The following is a 10,439-nucleotide window of genomic DNA, read 5'->3' as shown; positions in this document are numbered from 1 at the left end:
TTTTAAGATCCTGCTCTGGGCTCTCTGGAGCAGCCACAGGTCCCAGGGACACGGCAGGCACCAGGGACGGAGCGAGGAGCACACAGGCAGGGACACAGTCTGCGTTCTGCTGCCCCATCCCCTGTCCCAGGGCTGCACCCCGCAGCCCAGCCTGGGCCCTGGAGGGGAGCTGCGGGTGGGCGAGACTGGGGCTTGGGTAGGTGTTGCGGAGGGCCGCTGTGCTGGAGGCTCCCACCTGGCTCAGGCCCGTGTGCTGTCTGCAGTGGCTGTTTCCAGGGGGCTCCTGCAGCCAGGCCCCACAGCTGGGCCCTTGCACTGGGGGTGGTTCTGCCCAACTTGTGCTGTGCCCAGCGCACAGGGAGGCCAAGCCCGGAGCCAGGAGCCCCCTGAACCCAGAGTCTTGCCCCAGCCAGGCAGCATCCCCTTGTGGGCAAGGCGGCTGTGACCCATCCCTGCGGAGCTGTGTGGGCCAGGCCCCACCTCAGTTGCCACTGGGCTCCTCCGCCTGCCTGTTGCGGCCTGAGTCTGTCAAGCCCTGGGGCAGCCCCCGCTCTAGTCCCTACCCTCCTCCAGCTGCTGCCTTCCCAAGGGCTCCAGGATGGCCTGCCTGCAGCGCCTCCTTCTGCGCCTGCTCCTCCCTGCACCACCTGGACCCAGCCCTGGGACTTGGTGCCCCAGTGCTGCCCCCCCACCTGGGTAGGATGGGGCATCTGTCTGCCCGAGTCCCAGCTGGGCCCTTCCTCCCAGCCTTGGGACTAGGCTCCCCCTGCTCTGGGACCATTGGGGAGGCCTGAGCGCCCCAACCCTGGCAGCTGTTGCTGGGGTGTCACTGCCACCCTCCGCTGGACACAGCCCTGCACCAGTGGGCCCAAGCCGCAGCTGGTAGCAATGGGAGACGTGGGCAGCAAGGGACACACCTTCTTTCTCTTTCCTTTTTTTTTCTCTCTCTTTCTTTCTCTCCTCCCTCTTTTTTCCTGCTCTTTTCTTCTTTCTCCTCTCTTTTCTCTCTCATTTTTATCTCCTTTTCCTTCTCTCCTCCTTTCTTTACTGCTTTCTCTCTCTTCTCTCCTTTTTCTCTTTCCTTCTTTCTGTCTTTTTTCTGTCTCTCCTCTTTTACTGTTCTCTCTCTTTCATCACAGCATGCTGAACAAAACAAGAATACACAAGAACAAAGGTAGTATATGAAGTTTTATTTATTATCTCCAGGTTTAGAATGTTTAAAAACCTTAGCATTTACTGTAAAAAAAAGTGATTTTTATGATTATTAACTATATTAATATGCAGTGTGTCCTGTCATGGGCCTCCTAGCCTGGTTTTGTTTTTTTTGGCATGCTGGCACTTCACAAGGTAGGCACTGCAGATTTTTTGGCGCACTGGCCAAAAACGTTGCCTACCCCTGTTCTAGACAAACTCCACTATGAAGCAGACAGAAGTAGTATAAGACATACTCAATTATTATAGCTCCACTGAAGTTACGTCTTACAAGGGAGATGTGAACCACAAAGAATATCTCCCTCCTAATACTTAATCAGTCACATTTCTACAGCATCAGCCCATACTGTCAACAATCACTGAGGGACTGAGTGGATAAGAAAAAATACTTCTTTATACTTCAGTTCCAACCTGTAAGTACTGATGAAAGTGCTTATTGTCTGGTAGCTGCTAGGTGGCATATGGAAAATTTGTCAGTCTCAGTTCAGTTCTGAGCAAACAATTGCACAAACCCGCCCCCAAAAAACAAAACAAAACAAAAACACCCAACAAAAAAACAAACCCCAAGCAAGTAGCTATAACTGGCCCCTGACATGTCAGTAATAGCAGAAAAGCCATGTTTGTAACTGCAGGAAGGATGGACTCTTCTCACCTACTAGTGGTCTCTACTTCAGGACTGAAGCATGCTGGTGAGGCTATGACTTACCCGGCTGCTGCTCTATTCCATAAACAGGAGTATGGAAAGAAAAAATATTTTAGCAGCTGTAGTAGTTTGGAGAATTTATCATGGTATCAGCATATTTAGCACCCCTGCTTAGTTTAACTGCCAATGAACAGGCTTTTCTTAACAATCTTTCTCTGACTGCATGCTATAACAGTAACCACTTCAGTTACAATATTGCAACACTTCTCACTACTCAAGCCTCAAGCTGCCTGCCTGTTGCAACCCAGGTCAGGGTGGTTTGGATATTTAATTTTGCTTTTCACTGGCTAAAAAACAAAACAAAAACAACACCCCCCCCCGCGTACCTCAAACTGTGTGGAGATCAAAATTGGATGTGGAACAAAAACTACAGACAGGCTGAAAACTGTTGTAAATAAGAAAGCTTACAGCCATAGTGGAGGCAGCCAACGAAGGAAGAATCAATGTTAATATAAGTGTAATATTGTTTTGTAGCCAGCCAGAGAAGATAAACAGTATAGAAATTAAGATGTGAGAACATAAACTGCGTTGATCAGTGCATTAAAGTGAGTCTTTTTCATCTTGTCCATTTGATGTGCAAAACCAATTTTTGTCTTGAACCCAAGCAAGTTCTGGGCTTGTCTATATACTCAGAATTTGGCTGAAATCAGAGGCCATTGAGCTAGCATAAATGCACCTCTGCTCCTCTTTGGATTGCTAGTGGAGAAGAGACCCAGGTATTTATTACCAGGTGCTTTAAACCTGCTCCTAAAGGACTTGGCTGTCCAACTGGGGAAAACATCATCTGCAAGGCTCCATATTGCAACCATTAGCAAGTGGGGGAGACCGGTTTCCACAGAGCTTCTGTCATTATAATGAGTTGAACACAAGTCCAAACTGTCCTTGTAATCAGGTTAAAAAGTCCCAGTTGTGGTATAACTTTCCACTGTGCCCTAACTAGGTCAGGGGACAAACATGTTCTAAGCAGGTCACCTGAGTCAGTACAGCCAAAGTACAGAAAGAGCCTTACATATTCTCTTTTCTGCCTGAGAAGAGAGAGAACACAAGCTGTTCCACAGAATATATATGCTATGATACTGTTTCAGTGCCACATAGCAATGGCACCCTTCTGCTGGTGACCCCTGTGACATCCACAGATTCCAGTTACAATGGGCGGCTGGTTGACAGCCCTCATTTGCTGTGCAACACTGTGGCTCAGCGGATAAAAGCACAGGGTTACAAATTAACAGGCTCCTCTAGTCCATGTTTTTGCAAGGACTGGAACATATAAAAGATACTTAAAATTCAATCATTTTTCAACAGTCCATATCAGATGTACTATTTAAATTTTAAAACTATAGGTCATGTTTAATCATTATAGTACACATAAGAATACAAGTTTAATGCATGTTTCAATATTGGATTCATAACAGATTACAAGTTATAGTGCAATTGAATTTTCTGATAATGAAAAAAAAGAGAACCATATTTAAATTAAAAAACACTTCGAATATCATGTTCCTAGTGATATTTTCCTTGACAGGTCTAGACAGCTCTGAACTGTTAGTTAATTTGGGGTTTTGTTTTGTTTTAGGTTTTATGGTATAGGAAAGTTTCATTATATAAAGTTTATTCTTCTACTTTTCCTTCACATAAATAATCATTAAAGATGAGGTTACCAGATACTTTAAAGCATGGTTGCTCAGCCTGGGCCAGCTGGCCAGATCTGGCCCACAGAGCCATGTAATCCAGCCTGTGGTGTTCCCCTGGGTCCAAAAATTCGGCAGCTGGGGAGTGGCAGCAATTAGTTGCTGCTCTCCTGCTGCCAGATTTCCAGGCCTGGGGGGAACCCTGCAGCCAGCATGGATAGCATGCTCTGTACACTAGAGCGGGAGTGCAGGGCAGCGTTGGGGCCTGTTCCTGGCACGAGACTGAGCAAAGGAAGCTTATTGCCCGATTGGGGTGTGCAGGACCAAGTGAGAGTGAGGGTGGCATGGACCAGACTGAAGTGTGCAGTGGCTGGTGGGGCCCAGTCCTGGCACATGGAGCCATGCAGTGGCAGTGCAGGGCCCAATCCAACCCATAGACTGGCCTTGTGCCACTTATCTGGCCCATGGGACCAAAACTACTGTTTTAAAGAAATATTGACTCTCAATCCCTATTTTCATTGGGTATCCAACCCCCCTGACCACTTCTGAATATCATGCCTAATTTAAATAGGTAACTGTGTATAAACCCACTGTCTTGTTCTTTTTATAATCACATTGCTAAAAAACTCGCAGATTTAACTTAGCTGTGTTGCAGAAACACAGTAACATAAAAATAAGTCAGTCAAGTCAGTCTGATAAAAATTTTGCAATAATCTACGCCCTACAATAAAGAACATGTTCACTCCTATAGAAATTCCAGTTGAGAAAGGCCATTCAGAGAATCTTGTTTCATTCCAGAAGTAGGCATAGTAATTATATTTACTTTCCTAATTTTAACATGTCTACACAGAGTTATCCTGAATAATGCCAAGTATGAACACTTATTGTGAAACAGGCATCCACAAAAGCAGTTAATCAGTAGCAGTTGTTGCACTTTAAATTCTTACCCTATTTTAATCCAACCCCCACAATTCCACCCCCCCCAAAACAAAAGAAAAACACCTTACAAAAACTAAACAAAACAGACAGAAAACCTGCAAATATGGACAATTCCATTACTTGAATGAGATCCTCTTATTTGTGTAGCAGGGGATAATAAATGATAGAGAAATGTCCAAGATTTTTCATAGCATCATAGAGAAGTGCGCTGGAAGGGACCTCCAGAGGTCATCTAGTCCCACCCCCTGCCTGAGGCAGGATCATCCCCATCCAAACCATTCTATACAAATCCATTGTCTAATCTATTAGACAAACTACACAGACAACCCTGACACAACACAAGACATAGCATACAGACCTGGCACAGGTTACGCAGGGTGTAACAAGGACTCAGGCAGGAGCCCTGTTCCTTAGGATAGCTCTGGAAGGAGTGACCCATGGGTGCACCCTGCCAGGTGGAAAGGATTTCACACCTGGGGAAAGATTGGGTGATTAGCCCACAAAAACCAGAGATAAAACTGGCAGTGGGACAGTTACTGATTGCCTTTGGGCACAAGATGACAAGTGCAGGGGTAACCAAGACCCCAGAGAGACAAGAGATGTCTGACCTGTGACTTGGAAGGATGTTGAAAGCACTGAACTTCTTGGAGATGCAACAGGTCAGACTCAGGGTGATGTTGCTGCTGAGGATCATGCTGCTTGGTGAGTGCAGTAAGGCCCTGAGAACCGGTTCGGCAGGGAGCCAAGTAAGAAATGGTATTTCTGGGATGAAGCATGGGGAAATAGAGTACCAGACAGGCCCTTACCTCGCTGGGACTACGATCACGTAGGGGATAGCCAGAAGGATTGTAGGGAAGCAGCAGGGAGCCGCTGCTGGCATAAGCCGCAGTTGATGAATGAAAAACGTGGAGACTGCATTCCACTAATAAGGCAATTAATGGTTTAGATTAGTTTAAACAATGTGTCTTTAAAAGTATCGGCCTGGGCTTTTTCCTCACTTCCAACACAGATTACCCTGGCCAATGAAGTAATTGGCAAGGTTATTCTTACTGTATCTGTTACTTCATAAAATAAATCTACAAGTTGAGCAGGCAACATCCGGGTGATATTTATTGATCACAGACATTAAAAACTCATAGATCTCCTCCCTTTTCTTATTACATCCAAGTCGTGGCAGGCGAGTACAGAAAGGATACAAAGTTATTACCCAACACGCTCACATAGGGGAACCACAGCAGCCAATGTCCGGCTTCTACAAATAGTGACTAACACATTCAAGAGATCCCAGGTAGAGGGCCGTGCTCCCTGCTACAGAGGAAGTCAAAACTCCCAACAGTCCATACCAATCTGAACATAGGGTAAAATTCCTTCCTTTATTTTGTTCCTTTTTAAAGCAATAAGGGGAAAACCAAGCATCTTATTTCTCCACGACTCCACACATGAAAGAAAAAGAATTGAACAGAAGCGCACAAGAACAAGCAGCAAGCCCAGAAGAGACACTGGTTTGTTTTTCTTTAACCCATCAGATTTAAGGGTTGCCTAATTTTCAGGATGCTGATACTTTGAGAAAAAAATGGGCAGAGGGAGGTGGTTAGCTGTGTAGCCTGAAGCTAGGCAGAAGGCAGGGCAGCGTAGAATCAGAAAAATGAGGGCTGAAGGGACCTCAGGAGGTCATCTAGTCCAACTCCCTGCTCGAAACAGGACCATCCCCAACTAGATCAGCCCAGCCAAGGCTTCATCTAGCCATGTCTTAAAAACCTCCATGGATGGAGCTTCCAACACCTCTCTGGGTACCTGCTCCAGTGCTCTACTACCCTCCTAGGCATAGAATCATAGAGAATTAGAGTTGGAAGCAACCTTGGGAGGTCATCTAGTCCAGTGTTTCTCAACCTGTAGGTCGTGACCCAAAAGTGGGTTGCAAGGATATATGACAGGGTTGTGAACAAACTTTAAAAATGGATCAACAAACTTTAACAATAGACTGTCCTTCAAAGAAGAAAATGTGGGAAACTGTGGCTTTCTTCTTTCAGGCTGGCAGAGTTCCAGCCTAAAAGGGGCTGTTTCAGATCCCACCCCAGCCCCACACACTCACCCCGTGCCCCATGCACTGGGGGCCTGGTGCAGCAGGACTAGACTAAGGGGCACTGGGTTGGGACTGGCCATTGATGTTTACAAATGGGTCCTGGTACAAAAAAGGTTGAGAACCACTGATTTAGTCTAACCTCCTGATCAAAGCAGGACTATATTATCCCGACCAAGGCTTTGTCTACCTGGGTCTTAACGGACCTCCAAGGATGGAGAGTTCATAGCCTTCCTGAGCAACCTGTTCCAGTGCTCTACTGAACTCATAGCAAGGAAGTTTTCCCCAATATCTAACTAAACTTCCCTAGCTGCAACTCAAGACCATTGCTCCTTGGTTTGTCATCTTGGTTTGCCATACTGAAAATGCTGCTCAGAGGTGTCGGTTGTAGCCGTGTTGGTTTAAGGACATGGGCAGACAAAATGCTTTGGGTAGATGTGATTATCTTTTATTAGACCAACTTAAATAGTTGGAAAAATCCTTCTTGGCCAGCTCTCAGGTGCAAACAGCCATTGTCACGTGTCTGTACCCAAAAGCTTCAGGTGATGCTCCCTCTGCTGCAGTGAGTGCAAACCCCCTTCCTCAGAGACACGGGAGGCCTCTCTAGATCCTTTGTGTCTCCCTTCTGCATCTCTGAACCAGTGTGGAGAAGCTGCCTTGCTCTGCCTCCTGCCCTCAGCAGAAGACATTTGCGGGAAATCCCATGCGCCCAAAGAAAAACAAACAAAAAATCAGACGCCCACAAAAACCGATTCCCTCCAAAAGCACGCGGAAAAATAGGAGCGGCTTGAAGGGGGTTCTGCAGTGAGAGGAAAGCACAGCCAGAGCTTCCTCCCGGCAGCCCTGGGGCCTGCATCTTCTCTGGGAAATCCCCATGTGTGTTTGGGGGGGGGAACGCCGCGGATCCAGGGACAGCCAAGAGGGGATGCAACGCAAGCGCCAGAGCCAAAGGGAGAAAAGGCAAGCGAGCCTCCCCCAGAGCGGGCCTGCGGGCGCAGAGGACCTACAGGAGGAGCAGCGCCCGCCAGCAGGTTGCATCCGAGCCCCCGCGACAAGCCCCACCCACTTCGCCAGCGCCACGTACCTTTTCTGCGCAACCAAACTCAGCCCCACTGCGCAGCCTAACCCCGGCTGCCCCTTTCCCGCGCCCAATCGGGCCCCTCCGCGATGGCCAGGCTCCGCCAATCCGCGCGCCCCGAGGGGTGGGCCCAATCGCTATGGCAATGGGAGCCGGGGGTTAGCGGCGGAGAGCGGCTCGTGGGGCAGCAGGAGGAGGGGTCGGTGCGGGTGCGAGTGCAGGTGCAGGTGCAGGGCTGCCCCTGGCTGCTGAGCCCATCGCGGCACGCACGCGCCTGCCGCTCCCTCTCCCCTGAGGGTAGGGCAGAGCGGCTCGGGACCGGAGGGCAAGGTAACTCCCTGGGGCGCCGGGGGAGGAGGAAGGGGGTCTCCCTACTTGTTGCCGCGGCGCCCCCCACGTGGCGTTCGAGCAACTCCGCCGCGTTCTAGAACCCCGCGTTCAGGAACCCCACGTTCTAGAACCCCGCAGGGCTCTCCACGCGGCTCGGCACCTGCCCGGCCCGGCCAGTGCTGTTCGCTAGCTGGGGGAGGAGCGCCCTCCCCGGGATGCGGGCCGGGGCTCCTCGCTGCTGCCGCCCCGCTGGAGTTAGTGCCCAGCTGGGAGTCTTAGATCATCAGGGCCCGGGAGCACCTCGGGAGGGTACCTAGTCTAACCCCCTGATCAAAGCGGGGCCATCCCCGACCACATCACCCCACGCAAGGCTTTATCCAGCCAGACCTTAGAAACCTCCAAGGATGGAGTGCCCCCCCGCATGCCTTCTGACCCTTTGACATCACTCCTGTGCCAGTTTTTGCTTTTCATTTCTCCCAAGAAATGAGTTGGTGGTGCCACTTAGACCTCCTGCCCATCTCCACGTAAGCACTTAGTCCTAAATAGAGGCACTGGGTGGCAGCTATCTCGCTGCAGTACGGTGCTGAGGGACCGTTTGTTGTGCAAGGGCCATGAGGGCTGTTTTGGCCAATTCATCCGGCCTCTTAAGAGGACCTTGTGAAAGACCAGATGGCAGGGTAATCCTGGGCTGTCAAACGCACCTGGCCCCATGAGCCAGAGCGGCTCGGGGTCAGGCCATGGGTTGGATCAGGCTTTGGACCCCTCCCCCACCATGTTCCCAGCCCACATGCCTAATTCAGCCCAAGCAGCACCTGCTCAGACCAGTCCAGGATGCTGGCCTCAGTGGGTGCTGTGGGCAGTGCTGCCAGGGACCTAGCCTGAGCAGGCACTGCAAGCACTGTATGTCCCAGGCACTGTGCATGAGGGGGATCTGGTGCACTGAAAGAGGCAGTGGCAGGGGCCAGATTAAGGGGCATCATGGGCCAGTTCTGGGCCCATAGAATCTTAGAGAAGATGGGTTGGAAGGGACTTGCAGAGATCATCTAGTCCAACCCCCTGCCTGCAGCAGGATCAGCCCTAGCCAAACCATCCTGTATAAATCCATCATTTAGACTCTACATCTGTTAGACACCCCTGGTTTAATACACTGGGCCAAACTACTCCAGTTGACAGTAGCACTGCTGAACTGTTAAGACAGAACACTGGAGTGTATTGCTATGTCAAGCAGAGCAAGAGAAGTATTTCACAAGGGGAGAAGAAAAAAAAAAAAGGCATCCTTCTTGGAGAATAAATGCCCATTTTCCCAGCCAGGACCAGAAACGTGACTGTGTGGGGTTACAAGCAGTTTGGGTTTGAGATGCGTTTCGTTCAGTATTCATGTGCGGGTAGAACTGCCTCTGCCTGTGACAAAAATGTTTGCTATGGAAAAATAACGTCTAGCATTTTTAGATTACATTATCATGGAAGTAACAAGGCTGACACTGAACAAGGAAGGTTTACTCCCTTTTCCTCTTAATCACCCTGACAGTCCTGCATCTAGCACAGTCTAAACCAGATGGGGTTGCTAAACCAGGTGGGGCAACTGACAACTGATGCCCAAGAAAAAACGAACTTGCTAAATGGGCACTTTGTGTCGGTTTTTCACCAGTCCCATGGGACAGTCCTGCCCACTATGGGTCAGGGAGGCCCAGGTGAGGAAGATTCCTTGCCCTCCATTGAAGCTGACCTTGTGAAGGAACACCTTGACAGGCTGGATACCTTCAAGTCAGCCGGCCCTGATGGGTTCCATCCAAGGGTACTCAGGGAGCTGGCGAGCATCATAGCTCAGCCCCTGGCATGGATCTTTGAGAGCTTTTGGCACTCTGGTGAAGTGTTTGATGATTGGAAGAGGGCCAATGTGGTGCCTGTCTTCAAGAAAGGGAGGAAAGTAGATCCAGCAAACTACAGGCCCATCAGACTGACCTCTATCCTGGGGAAGGTCTTGGAAAAGATTAAAGAGGCCATCCTTAACAGACTAGCTGAAGGCAATATCCTGAGGGATACCCAGCATGGGTTTGTTGCGGGTAGGTCTTGCTTGACCAATCTCATTTCCTTTTATGACCAGGTGACTTATCACCTGGATAAGGGGGAAGAGATCAACTTTGTATATCTTGACTTTAAAAAAGCCTTTGATCTGGTATCCCACGATCACCTCTTGGCTAAACTGGCTAACTGCAGCCTCGACCTCACCACGATCCGTTGGCTGGGGAATTGGCTCCGCGGTAGGACCCAGAGGGTGGTGGTCGACGGTAGCCAATTGTCGTGGTGCACTGTGACCAGTGGGGTCCCTCAAGGCTCTGTCCTAGGGCCTATACTATTTAACATCTTCATCAATGATGTGGACATTGGTGTCAGAAGCAGACTGGCCAAGTTTGCCGATGACACCAAACTCTGGGGTAAAGCATCCACACCTGAGGACAGGAGGGTGAT

The 10,439-nt window shown here is 49.4% G+C and overlaps 1 protein-coding gene across 1 annotated transcript in view; it reads left to right on the top strand.

Annotated features, from left to right (window-relative positions):
- The first annotated feature begins 7,790 nt into the window (after window positions 1-7,790).
- The window catches only part of NUCB2 (nucleobindin 2), a 42,801-nt gene continuing 40,152 nt past the window's right edge, over window positions 7,791-10,439 (top strand). Inside the window, 1 exon segment of the mRNA XM_025205635.1 lies at window positions 7,791-7,970. The gene's annotated coding sequence lies outside the window, so the exon portion shown is untranslated.

This window comes from Alligator sinensis, unplaced genomic scaffold, assembly GCF_000455745.1.
Source record: "Alligator sinensis unplaced genomic scaffold, ASM45574v1 scaffold447_1, whole genome shotgun sequence".
Taxonomy (NCBI): Eukaryota; Metazoa; Chordata; order Crocodylia; family Alligatoridae; genus Alligator; species Alligator sinensis.
The sequence above is the reverse complement of the archived record's forward strand: the minus strand, read 5'-3'. Positions and strand labels throughout refer to the sequence as shown.